The sequence below is a fragment of the Halichondria panicea genome, chromosome 3, assembly GCF_963675165.1.
Source record: "Halichondria panicea chromosome 3, odHalPani1.1, whole genome shotgun sequence".
Taxonomy (NCBI): Eukaryota; Metazoa; Porifera; class Demospongiae; order Suberitida; family Halichondriidae; genus Halichondria; species Halichondria panicea.
The window spans coordinates 4310160-4330992 of NC_087379.1; the positions used below are offsets into that span (position 1 = coordinate 4310160).

Sequence of the window (20833 nt, forward strand, 5' to 3'; positions counted from 1 at the left end):
GGAACTTTCGTGATGAAGTCACATACCACCACGGACTCCTATTCAAAGGAAACAACATTATAATACCGGCTTCAATGCAAAAAGAGATCGTCCACAACGCACACCTTGGAGTTGAAAAATGCAAGCGACGAGCCAAAGATGTAATGTTCTGGCCAGGTATGGCAGCACAAATCACAGACACAGTTCTAAGCTGCTCTACGTGCTCAACACAACAACGGAGTAATACAAAAGAACCACAGAAGTCACATCCGACTCCCTCTCGTCCATGGGAAAGAGTAGCTGCTGATTTATGCCAACTAAATGACCAACACTACCTGGTTTTGGTAGACTACTATTCAAACTTCATCAAAGTAGACAAACTCTCAGAGACTACTAGTGAAAAGATTATCGATTGTTGCAAATGTCACTTTTCCCGTCACGGAATCCCTGATGTTTTTGTTTCTGACAATGGACCACAATTTTCTAGTACCAAATTCCACGAGTTTTCCAAAACGTACCGGTTTAATCACCATACTAGCAGTCCACACTACCCGCAGTCAAATGGCAAGGCCGAGAAAGCAGTCCAGACCACCAAAAGTCTATTACAGAAAGCCATATCTGAAAAAAAGGATTTTCAGTTAGCACTGTTGGATTTCAGAAACACACCTACAAATGACGTTCTAGGATCCCCCGCTCAACGTCTCATGGGTCGTAGAACAAAGACCTTGTTACCTACAACAGCTAAATTGTTGGCTCCGAAAACCATACAACCATCAGTTGTCAAAGCAAATCTCCTTGCACAAAAGGAAACTCAGAAGCTATATTTCGATCAACATACAAAAGTCTTACCTGTGTTAGACAAAGGAACCAAAGTCATGTTCCAATGTGGCAAAATATGGAAACCAGCAAGTGTTAGAAACATTTCATCACATCCCCGGTCCTACATTCTTGTCACTGCTGATGGACAAACGTATCGAAGGAACAGGAGACATATTAGACCCTTGCATCATGTTTCCGAGCAGACAAACGAAGATGTCAGTGACGAAGAAGTTGACGAAGAAGTTGACGAAACACCGACTATACCTAATGAACCAAGCGATTTAAGTGGAGAACAAAACCCGAGACGACACTGGATTCGTAAACCTGTTCGATATGACCCGTCAAACCCAGAGACTGTTTAACTGTCCCAAGAAGGGAGATGTAACATTACCTGTTGTAGCTAGTTAGTATTATTGTATCTTATCATGTGACTAGGGATCAGGTGATCACACACATGGCTCATCTTATGATTTGTGTTCCACACTAAGAGATTCTAGATTGTGTATCTATTTACATCGACTTTGTACTGATCACAACATTGACAATACTTTACAGGGACCATCCTAGCCGCCCCTTGAATAGTGGGCCTGGTATTTACTGTTGGCACGTGGGTGGACAATTAATTTATTATTTACCGTATTTTATCTCATTGAACGTTAAAACAGTTATTGACAGAAAAAAGAAAAAGAAGAGGCTACCTCTCTGTATATACTGTAGACAGAGACAGCTAAGTAAAACATCAGCTCTGGAGATTTATTCATTAACTTGAGGCTCGGATCGGATACACACTCAGGCGACAAGTTAATCTCATAAGAAATTAGTTAAACCTGTGGGTAAAAAATAAATGTGGATAAGTACAGTGGCTGTGACGTAACATAATGTGAGGACAATAGATTTACCAGATTTACCATTGAAAGCACTATCCATTAATACACACTCAAGCAACAAGTCCGGATACACACTCAAGCAACAAGTCCCTCGGATCGGATACACACAAGTCCCTCGGATTTGTAAACACATTCAGGCCACACAGTTCTCGGATCAGATACCACGTACTTACTCTGTGACCAATTTTTGGCAAATGTCACAACAATATTTCCTTCCAGAGAGAATGGCACTGAACGTCGAACGAAAGCGACTAAATACAGGAATATGTCCAATGTCCACCTTTGAACCTTGCTTATAAACACACGTTTTAATGGTAAAAAACCGTTAATATTCAAACTGAGGTTCCTCGATTTTCTTCAGAGCTTGAGAGATGAGAGCTAGCCAGCTAGCTAGTTAGGGCCTGGGGCTAGAGGGAACAGACTGCAGTCGTTGCTAGCCTCCTTGTGGTGAACCATGTATCCTCTACTATCTATGGCACAAGTAAGATAAAATTAGGAAGACTCTAGTCTATAAAATTATTATATCATCTCAGTACAGTACATGCAGTATACACAATAGCTAGCTGGTACATGGTATGGTATAGATACATGTCTGATGTAGATCTAACGCTTGTTTGTAAAGACAGACCCTTCACACCACCTTCACTCTTGTTTCGCTATATGTCCATTTACTCCACTTTAGTTTCATACTATCTCACTTGTAATTGTTGTTTCACCATTTCCCAGGCCGTACTGTACAAGTGAAAGCAATCCTTGAGATCTGCAACGTCTTGGTCTACAAAGAGTCTGTCGTTTACTTCTCATTTCTGGATTCTTTACCCATGTTCCTGTGCTGTGTGGCTTGTGCTACACTGAGTACATATTCAAATTTTGAGTGGAGTTCTACTGGGGCTATTGTAGCATTGTCCTTGGGACCGAGGCTATAGGACAAATCAGACTCATAAGTGAAGAGGCGAACACAAATGGCAAAATGTTCTTTCACAATAATGATTGTTTTTTGTGCAATGTTTGCTGTATTAATTTCAATAGTCATGTTGGGATGCATGGAGCACATTAATTTTAATACCCTGTATGGATCTGCACTAGATCTAGTATTAATTGAAGATTTAAAGTTTCATGTGCTTCTTGTGCATCTTGTGCATAATCCTCTGGAGCTAGCTGCCCCCACGTCACAGACAAAAATTAATTATAAGGTCAAAGTTCATGGACATATTCCTGTCTTTAGGCTCTCGTACGTTGAACAGACACACCAACACTTTGAAGATGGCTTCACTCAGAGAAACAAGAGGAGAAATCACCATCACAACACTTCTTTCAGAGAGAGGTGCACTGGTCCTGTCAAGCTTCACATCAATCGAGAAAGGGAGTGTCTGGAAAGCAGATGGACTTGCTCTGGGACTTGCCATAGCCGGTCGGTACGATACCCAGATAAACACCAGCGTACAGACACTTCAACTCCTCCAGCTGCTTGTCTTTCAAGACTAGACCTGGTTTTCCAACACAGGATAACGCGTACGCGAGAGCAGAAGAGAAGGTAGCAGCCATTACACAACTTGGACTAGATTTCTTTTTTCAATGACATCATTATAAATGAAACGGATATCAATGTTTTACAAACTAATGCGGAATAAGAATACTGATAAATATACTGCAATTTACGATTACCCAGATTCTGGGTAATTCTGGCGCATGCGTAAACATGCGTAAACAGTGTATACCAGGCCGCCTTTCTCAGCGGCTTGGAATCGAGGCTAGGACCATCCATGTATCTCCTCATAACTCCGCAAAGGCCTGGGAAACTTATTGTGTCCAAAGCATACATCTTAGAGCTACCCCCATTACTGAATCACATGCCCCCTGATAGTAGGTATCAATTGGAAACAAAGAAAATATAATCTCGATTGTCATGAAGTAGCTAGAGGTACACAGAGCGCTTTTTCATGCTTGTGTTCCTATAGTACCTTTGATATAGCTAAGGCTTTGTAACTAAATAGTGTCCTGTGTTCTCAAGTATTAGAGAAAGTTGATGTTTAGCAGCAGAACTACAGAGAGCAAAACAATTCTCATGAATTATTCATGTTTAGCCCTCGTGTTAAAAAGTAAGCCTCGATTAAAACCGCGGAGATACACGGATGGTACTTCGAGGGTACTTCCGTTTCCAATCCCTCTTCTACTCGTAGGACCAAGGCTCCTCCTGTTGACAAAAGTGTTGTTCTTGTTAATTGTCTCTCCCCTTGTATCTCTCATCATGAGACTCATGATTGACCAGGTCAGGAGTCTAAACAATAGAGGTGTTTCTGCTGCCATCCTCAGTAGCAATAAAGGAATCGACAAAGATTTGGTTGGTGTCTTCTGGGAAGTATTTCCTGCTGTATACTGCCCCAGAGGCTGTTGTTGAAGACCACTGTTGGAGGATTCATTTTTTTGTTGTACCAAGAGTCAATTTGTTTATGTATTAAAAAACCACAACCACGCCCAGATCACGCCCAAATACAATCAATACCAGGCCTAGTAGGCGACCTAGCGTTCAATTGGAGACGGATCGGCCTGGGGTCGAGGCTAGAGCACCCTCTGCACCCTCTGGCTACGCCACTGGAGTATAAGTTCTCAATTAATGTCCAACAGGATCCACTCGACTCCACCGGCATCATCATAGAGTTCCTGCGAAGTAATAAATAAAGAGTCACAACAATGTAATTGTTCACATATAGGCATATTTCCTGACATAACAAATGGTAAACAACAAGATGCGCACGAGTGAAACGAAAATATGTAGCTAACAAAACCACAAGGCACATGCAGAAGTTTAAATCACAACAAGAAAGCACAAGAAGGCTAACATTACCAACGTGCTGAAAAATCCCTCACAGCCAAAAGTATGTGCCTCTTGTTTAATAGAAGACAATCCAGTATTGCAAGCTCTCAAACTGTAATTGAGATACAATGTAATGAGTGACATGCATGGCTACACTACTCCTGTGCAGGACTCAAAAATATTCCAGAACAATAATAATTAACTAGATTTCTCTGTGCACCTGCTATATAGATGTTGTCAGAAGTGTATGAAGAGGAGTATCCAACTGTATAGCAGTTGTAGTGTAAACCATGTTCCGGTACAAGTATGTCATACCACGTCACTATCAGACCATAGATAGAAGAGAAAGGGATTGGCAACGGAGTGCACTTCCGGTACCCTCCGTGTTTCGCCTCGAGGCTTACTTCTAACGTGGGAGTCTAAACATGAATAATTCATAAGAATTGTTTTTGCCGTCTGTAAAAAAGTCTACAAGCAGTTCTACTGCTAAACATCTCATTTGTGTGGACATAGCACACTATATATTATAGGTGCTATAGGAACACAAGTATGAAAAAGCCTCTGACAGAGGCAAATCATTTTATTCATTTCTAAATTATACCTACCATCAGGGGGCATGTGTTTAAGTGTTGGAGGGGTCTTTGAGAAGTAGGCATTAGACACAATAAGTTTCCCAGGTTTTCGCGGGAGCGAAACACAACACGGATGGTTTCAGGCCCATCTGTGTATATTCAATGTAAAAGCATCACGTGAACTGCCCCCGTTGCCAATCCCTTTCTCTTCTATCTATGATCTAAACGGAAGTCTGGACTACACACAAGCGGCTAGAATGGAATGTGCGTGGGAGTCGCATACTCCTCTTCATACACTCCTGATGTTGTGTTGCTTTTACACAGCATAGAATGCCTGAAGGGGGTAGGATCTCTAGGATCTAGGAGTTGCCCAAAGCCAATTTTGAAAAAATAACGTACTTGGCTACTGGGCAGGGAACGAGATCGAGAGCTTGACCTTCTAATTAAATTTTTTTGTGATGTGGGGGCGGCTCCAGAGGATTATGCACAAGCACATGAAACTTTAAAATCTCTAGTGCATGCATTTAGTGTTAGCAAAGCTTACAATGTGATTTAGCTAGATAGAGCAAGTTCTCAGTTTAACAAATAAGAAAGATATCATGGACTGACTAAGCACATGGTCACAATGACCTAAATACATAACACAAGAAAGTTCTAGAATGTTCCAGACTAGTCTAAACATAGATATGACATCATTATCAACTAAGTGTACATATACTAACACTCCTTCTCAATTTGCTTGATAATGGGAACAACTCCAGCCAGGTTCTCAAACTTAACTTGGGTGTAAGTCCTTTGGTCAGCATGTCTGCTATCATCTGATCGCTGCTACAGTACTTGAGCTTCACAGTCTCAGCAACAACTTGTTCACGAACGAAGTGGTGACGTAAGTCGATATGCTTCGATCTTCCATGGAATACAGTATTCTGTGCCAGTGCAATCGCTGACTGGTTGTCCTCGTTCATAACTGTAGCTTCTTGTGGTGCACAATTTAACTCCGAAAGTAAACGTCTGAGCCACATTACTTCCTGTGTAGCACTTGAAAGTGCAATATATTCAGCCTCTGCTGTTGAAAGTGCAACTGAACTCTGCTTTCTGCTCTTCCAGCTGATAGGAGCACCACTTAACATGAACATATATCCAGAGGTTGACTTCCTGTCGTCCAGGTCCCCAGCCCAGTCAGAATCTGAATAGCCTGTTAGCTCCTCAGCATCACTCCTTCTGTAGAGTAGTCCAAGATCAGCTGTACCCTTGAGGTATCTGAGAATTCTCTTTACACCCTGCCAGTGCTGCTTCGTTGGTTTAGAAGAGAATTTTGCAACCATACTCACTGCAAAAGCAATATCAGGCTTAGTACCAGTAGACACATATAACAAACTGCCAACAGCCGATCGATACACTTCGGAATCAAACAAATCACCCTCACCGTCACCAGCACGCACAAGCTTAGCACTCACATCAACAGGGGTTCCAACACTCTTAGCATCTTTCATTTCATACCTCACCAGCTCCTTCTCAACATACGCAGGTTGACCAATCCATACATTTCCAGACTCTTCATTCTGAATAACCTTCAACCCGAGAAAATGATGCAGCTTTCCAAGATCTTTCATGTCAAAGCCTGAACATAACTTTCTCTTGAGGTCTGTCAACTGCTCGTCCGACTTACATCCGATTACGAGATCATCTACATACACACCAACAACCATCAACTCGTCAATTGCTGCCACATAGATGCAGGGGTCACTGTTACTCTGCAGAAAGCCTAACTTCTTTAGGTGAGCATCCAGAGCCGAATTCCAACATCGTGGAGACTGTTTGAGACCATACAAACTTCGCTTCAGTCTACACACCAAGTTACCTTCTTCAACAAAACCTTCAGGCTGTCTCATATACACTTCTTCGTCCAATTTGCCGTTTAGAAAAGCTGTGATGACATCAAGCTGATGTAGCTTCAAACCATTCCGAGCAGCCAATCCAACAATGGCCTCCATCCTAACAACAGGACAGAATGTTTCATCGTAGTCCATTCCTTTGGTCTGAGAGAAACCCTGTGCCACCAATCTAGCTTTATAACGATCCACACAACCGTCACCGTCAACTTTCACTTTAAACACCCATTTGCTACCCACGACTTTCCGATTCTCTGGCAATTTCACCAGCTCCCAAACCTTAAGTGATCTCATCTCCGATTCCATGGCTTGTTTGGACTGTTTACAGCTTCTTGGACAGAACTTGGTTCCTCAATACTGCTCGTAGCGATAGAAGCTCTTTCTAAGTAGTAGTTCGGCTTTTGTCTGACTCTCTGCGATGTTCTAAGAACTGGCTCAGACACATCGACACCATCGGACACATCACCATCGGCAGCATCACCATCGGACACATCAACATCATCGGACACATCACCATCGGCAGCATCACCATCGGACACATCAACACCATCGGACACATCATAATCGGCAGCATCACCATCGGACACATCACCACCGGAATCGACGTCACAATCAAACTGGACACAAAGCTCAGGTTCACTGCCCTTCTCAAATCCAAACGCTGACTCGTTAAACTTTACATCACGACTGTAGAAAACTCTGTCTCGATTTGAATCATACAGGCAATAGCCCTTCACCTCAGTGCCATAGCCAACAAGGACACATCTTCTAGCAACTGGATCCAACTTCTTCCTCTCATCTTTTGCTATGTGGGCATAACAAACACATCCAAACGCACGGAGATTCTCAACACTCGGCTTTCTCCCATGATATGCCTCAAAAGGGGTCATCCCTTCCACTGCTTTGGATGGACTTCGATTCCTCAAATACACCGCCGTAGACAACGCTTCCGCCCAAAGCCTCTGAGATAAATTACCACCAACCAACATAGACCGTGTCATCTCCACCAATGTACGATTTAGTCGCTCGGCTGTGCCATTTTGTTGAGGAGTCTTAGGAACGGTGAGTTCATGAGTGACTCCTTCTGCCTTCAAATACTCTTTGAACCTCATTGACGTGTACTCACCGCCATTATCCGAGCGCAATACCTTCAACTTCCGATCACTTGCTTTCTCCACCATGGCTTTCCACTCCAAAAAACGAGAGAACACTTCATCTTTGCGTCTCAAAAAATACACCCACACATACCTCGTCTTGTCATCCACAAACGTTAAGAAATACTCTGCACCACCAATCGACTTAGCGTTAACCTTGCCACACACATCAGTGTGAACCAGTCCAAGAGGTTCTTTAGCTCGATTTCCACCACCGACGGGAAAGGGGCTCTTGTGGTGATTCCCCACAACACACGACTCACAGAAAACAATGTCCTTAGATTTGTCAAAGTTAAAACCGTCAACAAGACCATCAGCAGCCAACTGTCTCAAACTTCCAATACTTAAATGACCAAAACGTTTGTGCCAAACATCTTCAGCAACATTGGATTTTTCCAGGGACTGACAGTTGAGAAAATAAAGACTACCACACCGAACCGCCGTTGCTATAACCTTGCTATCAGCATTCAAAATCCGACAACCAGCCTCATCAAACTGAGTTACCTTCCCAGCCTCAGATGCCTTGGAAACACTGAGCAGATTGTACGATAGATCAGGAACAAACAACACATCATGAAGCTTGAGTAGCACCACTAGGTAACTTCATCCACAAATCTCGACCAATTGCCTCTAAGCTTCGACCATCTCCAACCGTCACCTTCTCTGGCCTCGGCAATGTACGGAAAACAACAAAATCGCGTCTGGTATTGCACATATGGCACGTAGCTCCTGAGTCAACAATCCAACTAGCCGAAGCACCTACTAAACTCGCCTCTTCATCGCTCAAATCATCAGCTATCGCACTATTAGACTTGTGCTTCTCAGACCGAGCCAACTTCAAACAATCCCTCTGATAGTGCCCAAGCTCGTGACAATAGTAACAACGTCCTTTCGGCTTATTCGACCACTTGGCTTTAGTTGTCATAGCCTTGGCATCACCATCACTTTGACCACTCAACATACCACTCAACATCTTCCTTTCCTTGTGCACCAACCTTTCTGTCACCACCTCCATCAAGGGTACCTCAGGGCTAGCCTCGAGAGCAGTGACTAGCACACTGAAAGAGTCCGGTAAACTTGCCAACAAGTGAACTACTCAATCCTCATCAGATAGTGGAGCATCAATGCCAGCTAACGCATTGAAGAGTTCAGTCATCTTTCTGACATGCTCCAGCACCGACTCGCCGTCCGACAAGTAGACTTTCCGCCTAAGCTCAAGCCGATTGACCCATGATTTCTTCATAAACTGCTCGCTTAACTTTTTCCAAACTTTTGCAGGAGCTCACCAATCAAATACAACAGATTCAGATCGACAGACAACACCACAATAGCCAACGCCCGATCTCGCTTCGACAAATAATTCACATAACCAGCATCACTGTCTGCCAGGGCAGCCTCAGTACCTTCAACAATTCTCCAGAGTCCTTCCTTCATAAGCGACATCTGGCATTGTACCCTCCATGTCGCGTCATTGGCACCATTCAACGGGACAACAGCAACCATGCTCCTCGATTCGGCCATCTCTCCGACTAGCAACGTTACCAACAACTCCCGAACAAAACAAACTGTACGCTCACTAATATAATTGCACCAGTCTAACCGACCAAACTACCGACACAACTCCAATCGCAACTTCAACTCTTCTTAGTAGCTACCTAGCACAACTTTCACTGGGCCCATAACCTGTTAGCAAAGCTTACAATGTGATTTAGCTAGATAGAAAGATATCATGGACTGACTAAGCACATGGTCACAATGACCTAAATACATAACACAAGAAAGTTCTAGAATGTTCCAGACTAGTCTAAACATAGATATGACATCATTATCAACTAAGTGTACATATAGCTACTAACATTTAGATCTATGCTGCATTGCAGGGTATTAAAATTATACTCCTCCCAACATGTTGTGAGTGATTATTGCGCAAAAAACAATCATAATTATAGCCAAAGAACATTCTGCCATCTGTGTTCGCCTCTTCACTGTATATGAGCAGTCTGATTTGTCCTATACAGTAGACTCTCGTTAATCCGGCCACCCTTGGGATCATGCAGCTTGGCCGGAATAGCAAGGTGGCCGTACTTCAGATAATTAGCCGCGGCTTATCGAATCTAATCACTGATTTGTAGTTCTTGTCTCGGAATCATTCTGCTCTCTATTTAAGTGTAATCCAATTTTATTTACTAAACCACACCCAAAACATATAAAATTACATTATTTGGGACAGCCAGCACTCGCCGGTAAACGGAATAGCGAGTGGCCGTACTTCAGGGTGAGTTTTGTGCAGTAAACATAGAGATAGCATTCCGTGCCAAACCAAATGGCCGGTATATCGAGGTGGCCGTACTTCAGAGAGCCGGAATAGCGAGAGTCTACTGTAGTCTCGGTCCCAAGGATGATGTTAGATCTGCCCTAATAGAACTCCAATCAAAATTTGAAGATAAAATATGTACTGTAGCGCGTACAAGCCACACAGTATTAAATGATCCACTGGAACATGGGTAAAGAATCCAGAAATGAGAAGTGAAGATACTAGAGTCTGTTTCGGTAGACCGAGACGTTGCAGATCTCAAGGATCGATTGCTTTCACTTGCACAGTACGGCCTGGGAATTGCAAATGGTGAAACAAAAAGTGAGATAGTATGAAATGCATCAAGTAAATAGATATAGTGAAACAAGAGTGGAGGTGGTGGGAAGGGTTACTGGTACTAGATATCTACATCGTCTAGAGCTAGCTATTTAATATGTATAAACTTGTGCCATAGATAGTAGAGGATACATGGTTCATCACAAGGAGGCTAGCAGTCTGCTCTCCCTGGCCCCAGGCCCTAGTTAGCTGCTCTGAAGAAACTAATAATGATTTGACAGTTACGGTTTTTAACCATTAAAACGAGTATTTTATATTCAAGGTTCAAAGGTCGACAATGGACATATTTCCTGTATTTTTACTCAGAGGAGGAATGCCAGTGTCAAAAGGTATACTAATTAAAACACCACATGGCCCTATGTAAAACTGAGTTTACCCTCGCGCCCTAGCCTCGATCCCAGGCCGAGTTTTCGCTTTTATAACGGTTAGGCGAACAACTAGGCCTGGTACTAGTTGTCTGCGCATGCGTCGATTACCGCGGTATCTCTGCGTAAAAATAATCATCATACAGGTGTTGTACACGAAAATTCACAGTATACAAGTTGCACATGGTTGTGCATAATAGTATAGTATGTCTGAAGTAGAGAGTTGCAGATTGTGCTGCAGCACAGTAATAGTGTCCCAGCATAACTTCAGGATGGTATTTAGCACTGAATGCCTCAAGGTAGATTTTGCAGGAAGGCTTAGCAGGCTGCTGGACCTTCCAGTTCTTCAATCTGATGGACTATCCGAGTACCTGTGCAGATCTTGCTTGAGAAAGGTTGATTCTCTTGAGGCTTTAAGTGTCTTGCACGACAGAGCTACCAGAAACAACGAAGCAGATACACTCCAGTCCTGTAAAGTAGGGCAGGTAAAAAAAGACCTAAGGACACAAGTGGGAATGAAGCCTCACCTCACACTGTCCAGTCTCGCCCGTTAGCGAAGAGGAGCACTGTTGGAACAGCTGGAAAGAGATTGGTCTTTGCTCCTATACTAGGCACTCTATTAATACATACATGCACGTACACTATACATAATAATACATATACATAATTGAAAAAAATTGTTACATAATAGGTGGTCCCGAAGATACTTGTAGCCAGTCGTCTCCTGTGTTAGAAGTACTTCCTGTTCGCACTGTTGGTAGTCAAACAGATGTTGACATATCCAGTGTAATGGTAAGCAATATACACTATGTAAAATACGGGTCCGGATAATATGTCACTAAAGGAAAAAAGTGCCCCAAGTATATAGGAGAGCTTTAATGCTCGTCGGCACTATATCTCTCCTATATACTATGAGGTATTTTTATAATGCATGTGCATTAAACAATTTCCCTAGGTATATAGGAGAGCATTAATGTCCATTGGCATTAAAGCTCTCCTATATACTATAGGAAACATTTAATGATCGGCACTAAATCTCTCCTATAATAATATGGGATATGCTTTATGATTGAGGGCACTAAGTCTCTCCTATAATGATATGGGATACGCTTAATTAATGCTTGGCACTAAGTCTCCTATAAAAATATGGATAATGTGTAATGATTGAGGGCACTAAATCTCTCCTATAATAATATGGGAGGTTCTTAATGACTGAGGGCACTAATACTCTCCTATATTACTTTAGACCTTTCCTATATATCAGATATGACTATAGGAATGATATTGTGTGCCCAGCACTAAAGCTCTCCTATAATAATATGGACAATGCCTAATGTCTGGGGGCACTAAGTCGCCCACCAAAAGGTGTTAATGTAAAATGATATGAGGCGCTTACATTAGTTAATGAAGGTGCTAAATGTTGATAAATTAGTTGCTTCACTTCTTATCTTATCGAAAGAGACTGCACACAGATAATGACCCAGAAGGTCCTCCCGACAGAAAACATGCATTCAATTCAGGTGATCATACACCAACAGGTCACAAGAAAGCAAGACACAGTTTTAAGTTAGCAGACAGCAGCAACAAGAGAAAATCATGTTGGTACTAAGAAGATGGGGCAAAGTGTATTATATTTAGTAGATCGATCTAACATGATTTATAATTATGCATATAGGAGGATGTGCAAACAATTAAGAGAGTACACTTTAAATTATTTATGTATATAATTATAGGTATAGTTACATGCATGTAGAATTCATTCAGACTGAGTTATTTTTATGCAGATAAAATTCTGATCTCGGATAGTCCTCCAACACCCACCGAGTATTGGATTTCACTTACGAGGTCGATACTACTGAAAGGAGGCTTACTCACTGACAAGCACATGGATGCATGCTTGTCTAAACACCCCATCAAAGCAATTCCCTGGTATTCCAGATCCTCAGACAGCCCAACTTCCAGGATCTCTTAAAGCCGCCCAACAAAAATCGATGTTCTTTCACAATTTTTCTGGTCATTGGGCACTGTCAAGTCGTAGCAGTGGCATCGTCTTCCTCTTCGATTCTCTTCTGCCAAAGGAGCTCGACCTGAAGTTAAAAGAGCAGATGCTGTTGCTCTATGGAAAATGCCTGGTACAAAGACCATATGTACAGCGCCAAAAGGGCAGCAAGGACTGTGGGTGCTTTGCAATCGCCTTTTGTGTGTTATTATTATATGGGGAAGATCCTTCGAGTTTGCTGTTTAACCAGAAGGAGATGCGAGGACACATATTCAGCTGCTTAACACAGGAAAGCTTTCTACCTTTCCCTGCATGTGCCGTGACGAAGAAAGCAAGACGTCCTCTTGAACTATGCCTTGATTAGTTTTGACATTGATAGTTTAGTTAAATTGTCCCTTCTTCCCCATACAAATTTGAAGCATAATTAATGATTGTTGTTAGTGCAAACAGGATAAATTATCTCCTATAGTTATTTAGGAGAGACTTATAGTGCCCTCAGATATTAAGCATACCCCATATTATTATAGGAGAGACTTAGTGCTCCCAGACATTAGGCATTGTCCATATTATTATAGGAGAGACTTAGTGCCGAGCATTAAGCGTATCCCATATCATTATAGGAGACCCTCAATCATAAAGCATATCCCATATTACTAAGGAGAGATTTGGTGCCGAGCATTAAATGTTTCCTATAGTATATAGGAGAGCTTTAATGCCAATGGACATTAATGCTCTCCTATATACCTGGGGAAATTGTTTAATGCACATGCATTATAAAAATGCCTCATAGTATATATAGGAGAGGTATAGTGCCGACGAGCATTAAAGCTCTCTTATATACTTGGGGCACTTTTTCCATTTAGTGACATTCTGTACGGAACCGTAAAATCCATGACAAAGTACTAGCGTATTAAAAAGAGAGGGCATGCAACAGCTTGCGAGCAATAAACTAAAGGGGGTGTGGAAAAGTACTGTAATACCTAAAAATAAATTCTATTAATAGATACTTATTTTAACTTACAGATCACGATAGGCCCAGTGAAGAGCGTGGTGGATGAAAACTTGCACAAGGTTGTGCAGGCAATAGCAACTTGTAACTGTCCTGAGGCTGTGATGGCCGAACCTTCTCTCAAAAAGGAAGTACTGATCCGTGTTGCTAGAGTGTTGGACGACGAGTGTAGCAACATGTGCAAAACAACACCACCACTGTCACTTTTCCGGAGGTTTCCTTTGTTGAGTTGTTCTCATACAGTAACTGCATAACAGAGCTTCAGACAAAGTGTCCAACCCTATACCAGCTTCTATGGACTGTTGTAACCAGGTCTGACAAGAGGAACACTGTGAAATGCACAAGTCAGCATTATCCCAGCATGTGCATGGCTGTTGCTCTCGTCTTAAAAGAACGAAATCAGCACATGACAGGGCTCCAGACCTTTCTCTCACTCGTTTTGTGCAATTCTAATGTACAAAAAAAGGTTGGTATAATTATATGCACACACGGATATTAGATATCGAGTGTCAGTAGTGTGCGTGTGTGTGTGCATTGTCTTGCTGATTGTAAAAGCCAACTTATAATTACACAGGTGCTTACAAGACTAAACTACATGAATGTAACTATCAGTTACACAGCAGTGATGAAACTAATCACCGGCATAAGTGAGCAACACAAGGCACCAATTGAGAAATGGGTCAACGAGGGAACAATATTTCAATTTGTAGGTGACAACGTGGACAAGACAGTGGGAGTGCGAGACATAAGAACAGACCAAAGAAGCACATTAGTACACATGTACAGCTTACTTGCTGTACGAGCCAGAGTTGATCCTCCACCTCCCATCTTTGACTTCATTCCCCCTGATTTAACCAAGATTGCGGTATCCTACTTCCTGCCAAATCAAGCAGATGTAGATGCTCTGAGGTCCAACTTGTCTCAAGGGTTCTCGCTGACTACATTGGAGTTTTTAAGCCTCAAAAACGTAAGAGTAGTGGCTCACATTCAGCATGCCCACAGCAAGGAAATGAAAGAGAAATCAGGAGTTGTGGATGTCCTACACAAGTGTGAGACAAAAACAACGGACATGATCGATATCATGAGAGAAATGATTTCTTACCTAGGAGACAGCGCTAACACATGTTTGTCGGTGGGTGACCTACTCACGAAGGAGAGGCAGGACGGAAGCAAAAGACACGTTATTTGCTCTAACACACCCTCTGGTCGTCTCATCACCTAGAGCCATGTATAGCAGATTGGCACTGTCTCCTCAATTTCTTGATGGTATGGACTGCATGGCTAGTAATGTGACCTATAGGGTGTTACTTTAATAGAATAAAATAGACATACGTATCCTAATGTTACATGTACATAAAACTGCAGGTAACCGGCTGAGGTACGTACGTATCTTACTGTAACTATGTTACTGTACGTATACTACACACAAAAGTATACCGTTTATAATACATCTCACCATTGCAGCTTGTTTGGAAACACCTCTTTAAGACCAGCCCAAGAGATCACGGCACACTTCGGCACAAGATCGGTCGACTCCCTGATGCAAACAAACCAAAGAAGAATCTCCACGCAGGTCTTCTTACAGCGTTTTATGGGCATCTAGTGGAAGCTGCTCGTTTGGAACTTGGCATAAAGAGTGTAGACGACTTTCCACTTGACAGCACTGGAGCTAAGGTTAAAGTCAAACTTTCAGACGTTGCCAGTGCAATTGTTGACAAGTGGACTATAGTACCAGAAGCGATTCTTGGACAGCCCCTTAATGACAGTAGTGATGTTGTCAACAATTATGCGCATGTTCTTTGTCACTTTCCTGCTCTTGTTTCAGAGTTCTACAATGGTTGGCACGAAGGTGATGGACTACGAATGCTAAGATGTTGGAAAATCCACTTCTTTGCGAATAGGAATACGAAGTATGCACTCGAATCGCTTAAGCTTCAATTTCAACTTGCTTCTCTGCCACCTGACTTAGTCCACCAGCTCACATGGGGTCGTTTTGTCTTTCCTATTGGGGACATCTGATGGTGACCAGTATATGGTAGACGTGGACAATTCTCCTCCCCGACCACTTTCTTGAAAGTAGTCTTCAAGTGATCTTGGAGCTCCATAGTGGACAATAGAAGTCAAATCCTTAAAGTTCATACCCATACCGAGGGCCATAGTAGCGAACAAATTTGCACCCTCGCATGTCAAGAGTTCCGACAATCTGCCTTCTCATCTTCTCTGTTACTGTTGCAGTGGCTGCAAGCATCGGCGTACCCGGTGGAGCATAGGCTCTCAAGTCACAAATACGACCATAACAGGGACGGAAATAAGAACTCCTATTGTGGTGTATGTGTGTGTGTGTGGTTTGTAATCGTGACGTATACTAATTAAAGCACTATACATGTATAATTATTTTCTTACCATTTGTAAACACAGTGAGCCTGCCTCGTCTACAGCAATATATAGCAACCAAAGTGTTGCAGACAGGAGGAGACAGTAACACTTTGGTCCAACTCGAGCCATGATCACCAACTAGAGCCTCAGGGGCTGAGTAAAGAATCCTATAGCTCCCACTGCCAATACCACAGTCAGTAGCCACCAGGCTACGGTCTATCCCTCTGTTGGAGCTGATAATGGCAGCACCAACTCCTCTAGCTCGCAAACTCTTCACTTGGTCCACCATCAGAGAAACCAACGGCAACACTACCAGCACAACACTCTGATCAACGCTTGGAGATTCAGATCTACCTAGCAGCCTATCAAACACAAATGGGAGCACTTGATAGCATATGGATTTGCCATAACCAGTCGGGAACCACACAAAGACATCATGACCTTGAGAAAGCAGGTTTATAGCCTTTACTTGCTCTGACTTTAGAATAAGATCTCCAAGTTTCAGGGAAGATAGAGCGTCAGCTATAGCACTGTCTAACACAATACAACTTAACTTGCAGTAGCCATTCCAAATTGATAGTATACGAATATAAATGTCACAAAAGTGAACGAGAATATCCATTCGTCAGAATCTGACTAACGATTGACGCATGCGCAGACAACTAGTACCAGGCCTAGTTGTTCGCCTAACCGTTATAAAAGCGAAAACTCGGCCTGGGATCGAGGCTACCTCGCGCCCCTGAGTTTATACAGCTTGATCCTCTTTATAATCACAACAGAAATCGGTTGAGCTATCGCGCCCCAGAGGAATCAGCTTGAGAGAGGAGATCCAGGATTTAATTGCAACCTTTGACCTTTTATTGCATTCTTCAAAACCACAAGATATGGAAATTAGCCTTCTGTGGCTATAGTATAAATGTTGATGCACTGGCTTGCTGCACTGGATAGATCTAGGCTTTCCAAGCAGGCAAATAAAGAACAGAAGCGCTAAGCTGCTATATGCAGCAAAGGTCAAGAACCCAGAACAAGAATGTTTGATCCTTTATTAAATGTGACCCTCCTCTGGTATTTACTAGCCTTGGCCGATTAAAATATTAAGGCCTGGTACCTATTGCAGGGGTGATAGTGCGCATGCGCTTCAAATTACCCAGAATATATTTTTTTTTTTTTTTGAAAATAAAAGTGAGTTAGAGGACAAAATTAATGATGACAAAATTAATGATTAATGAGTTAACTTAATGTGAAAAAACTAAAGTCATGTAAAACCGAATATTCCGAGTTGGCCAAGTCCACTGAAGGGTGATTCTGGGACCTGGCTGGCTGTCCACGACTGCATGGAGCGGGATCATTGAATGGCGGAGCGTAGGAGAGAGAAGGTAATTCGACTCCTTAGCCAGGACAGTGTTCGCTTTAATTCATTAGATTTGATTGCCAAGTTTGAGGCTAGCCTTTTGTAGAACACAGTGGCCTGGTTGGCTGTGGCTGACATCACCAAAGGAGTGAATGAGGCGTGTTGTTCATATTGTCTCTTCTTTTCAAGTTCATGCTTCCTGTAGTAGTTGGTGTGTTGGTTCGATCTTGCGTGGGGATTAAACACCAGATATGTACGTTCAAAGCGCCCACCCCAGAAGCCATTACACGCAATGTCTAATCTGGCACCGTCTTGGACGTTTGATGGCAGCCCGATTAGTTCTTCACCACTTACAGGTTGTAGTTCAGGCTCTACACAGACGTCACTGCAAATTTCAGTGAGTAAGTTGGCCGTTAAATCTCTTATTTCTGTGAAACCACCCTTAGGGCATGACAGAGCGTGATCAACTGAGAATTGTTTACCGCATGCATAAGATGAAGGGACTCCTGATGGTTGCTAACTGTAGCGAAGTGAGAGGGCATCTCGAAAAGCTAAGGCAAATTCAAATTCCCGATTACCCAGAATATGGGTAATCGTACTACGAACATAAAACCTTAGTAAATTATACCGGAAATTAGTCCGTTTACTAAGAGTATGTTTCGTAATACTTTATCTCTATGACTGAGTTCTGCTTATGCTGTCTATTGCGTTGGTCTAGAAGGCTTGAACACTAGTTTTAATAGATTTCTTTATCGGCATACCGAGTTGGAGTCTGGACGTGTTAGGTAAGTGCCATTGTTTTGTATGTGTTTGGTGATGCATTATATGCCTCATAAATAGATGAATGATAAAGAATAAGTGTTATTAGTGTACAGCTGGCGAGCTATCTCAGAGATGAAGAACGGCTCTTCAAGCTTTTCACTGACTTCATAGTAGTACGCCGGTAAGCAGGGGTGTATTTTTACCAGTCTCTTCTCCTCAGAGTCTATCTTCATGTATCTGCACAAAATAAGACAAGAATACAGTAAGTTAGTATACTTACGTAGCGTTAGCCTACGGTTTCAACTGGTTGTTTTTATCTGCAGTGCCACCGCGGGGATGTGAAGACACAGACGAAATGAGAGACATATATAATGTAGCTAAACAGAAATTAATATCTTGCTGTTTTCTTGTCTTCTTTGTCTTCTTTGTCTTTGAATTGTGACCTTTTGAAGCATGATACTCACAGCTTATTATTGTGCATGAGAACAGCATGATACAGGCCGTTTGTACGGGCCGTTTACAGGCTGTATCTGAGTTTATTTTTTTATTTTTTTACAATAACAAGGGTTAAGAGAGAACCATGCAGGCAAATAAGTTATGTGTAGTTAGTTCATGGGTATGGTGGGACCAAGGACTCGCTTGTCACTAGATCGATAGGCCCCCTAATACACATGATGGCTGATCTGAGGAGAGAGGACAGCCTGCATCTGATCCATCCCATGGTGGTGCTGTAGGGCTGAACCTATTTTGTAGATAGGAGAGACGCCAATCTCTTGTAGGTGGAGGTAGCAGCACGTCCAAGGCCCCCAGTACATGACAGGATGAGGGGAGTGAAGGTCGAGTTTTCTACATCTCTGATTCTTTGGTCATAAGCTCTCTTCTTTATGTTTTCGTGTTTGCGGTAGCCTGTTTGAGAGTGCGTACGGGTTGAATACCTCAAAATATGCTCTCTCAAATCTGCTTCCCCAAAAACCATCTCCTGCCACGTCTAATCTGGCACCATCTTGTGTGTTGGCAGATGCACCTGATAGAATTTCGCCGGTGATGGGTTGTAGGTGTGGTTCTATGGCGACATTGTGGCAAACTTCCGACATGAGGTTGGCCGTGAAGTCTCTGATCTCGTTATTTTATGGAGGGATCAGGGGCGGATCCATGAAAAATGAAAGGGGGGGGCTAGTAGAAAGCCCCGTACGAGGGTGGCAGAGCCACCCAGGGGGTGGGCACGGGAGGGGGAGCATCCCCCTCCCACCTCAAACTTTTTTGCTTTTTGCTCACAATTTGACCTTGGAACTTTCTTATTATTAAGTGAATACTGAATACGAAAAAGTTAATACAAAAAACTCGTTCTAATCAACAAAGGAGTATGTTACATGCACATTCATGCACTCTTGGTACATGAAAGAATCACAATGCCTATACTCAGACTGCACTGAGAGTGAGAGGAGGTAAGGCTGCTTCCTTGCAACTAGTCTGAGATCTGCTCCATGTTGCAGCTCAGCAGCATGCCTCCTTCTACAAAACATTGCACAAGGAGCTGACTCAGCAACAGACCTATGCACTTTAAATTAGTATGTAAGTCTAGCTAGCTAGGTCTAGATGGGCGTGGCCCGCCTCCAAAAAGGGAGACGGGTTGCAGCCCTATCTAGCATTCGTTCTTGCTGCAGAAAAACATGCAGCACCAATCAGATTGCAGACTGCCTACATTACGTAAGCAGTTTGCATTCAGGAATGCATATGCACCAATCAGATTGTATAACCCTTACGTAATGCATAAGTAATAAGGTTGGTGGCAAAATTGTTGTAACCTCAGACTAGCAATACATAGGTAGTTTTTTCAAAAGGGGGGGCTTCAGCCCCTCAAAACCACCCCCTGGATCCGCCCCTGGGGATAGCCGCCTTTGCACATGATAACGCATGTTCCACTGTGAAGTTGGTGCCACAAGCACATGTGATTGGGGTGCCATTGGGTTGCCACCCATATCGGAGTGCTAGTGCGTCTCTGAAGGCAGCCAAATTCTTCCACTCACTGGTAGCACTGTTAACCAGTTTGAGGCTCCCTTTTCCTGGGACAAGATCATAGCTCGTTGGAGGTTAGGTGGTAGATTTGACTTAAGCTGGTCGGCAGAAGTGGCGTTGAGTTCCCTTTTTCTTTTTTTGACCTCTAACTTGGCAGTAAACTGCGTGTAGTCCAGACTTCCGTTTA

General features: G+C 42.8%; 3 long non-coding RNA genes across 4 annotated transcripts; all 3 read right to left on the bottom strand.

Moving 5' to 3' along the window:
* Positions 1-1410: 1410 nt before the first annotated feature.
* On the bottom strand, positions 1411-1838 carry LOC135334428 (uncharacterized). The gene is made up of 2 exons (XR_010394281.1): positions 1707-1838; positions 1411-1625 (listed from the first exon to the last, which is right to left on the bottom strand). It is a non-coding gene; the product is annotated as an uncharacterized LOC135334428 (long non-coding RNA).
* A 9415-nt stretch (positions 1839-11253) lies between these two features.
* LOC135333608 (uncharacterized) lies at positions 11254-15054 on the bottom strand. The gene is made up of 4 exons (XR_010393996.1): positions 14933-15054; positions 14154-14590; positions 11661-11884; positions 11254-11602 (listed from the first exon to the last, which is right to left on the bottom strand). It is a non-coding gene; the product is annotated as an uncharacterized LOC135333608 (long non-coding RNA).
* A 193-nt stretch (positions 15055-15247) lies between these two features.
* LOC135334257 (uncharacterized) lies at positions 15248-17091 on the bottom strand. Of its 2 annotated transcripts, none has more exons than XR_010394222.1 (3): positions 16545-17091; positions 15598-16459; positions 15248-15435 (listed from the first exon to the last, which is right to left on the bottom strand). It is a non-coding gene; the product is annotated as an uncharacterized LOC135334257 (long non-coding RNA). The 2 variants fall into 2 exon arrangements; XR_010394223.1 differs by having other exon boundaries at positions 15248-15448.
* Positions 17092-20833: the final 3742 nt, after the last annotated feature.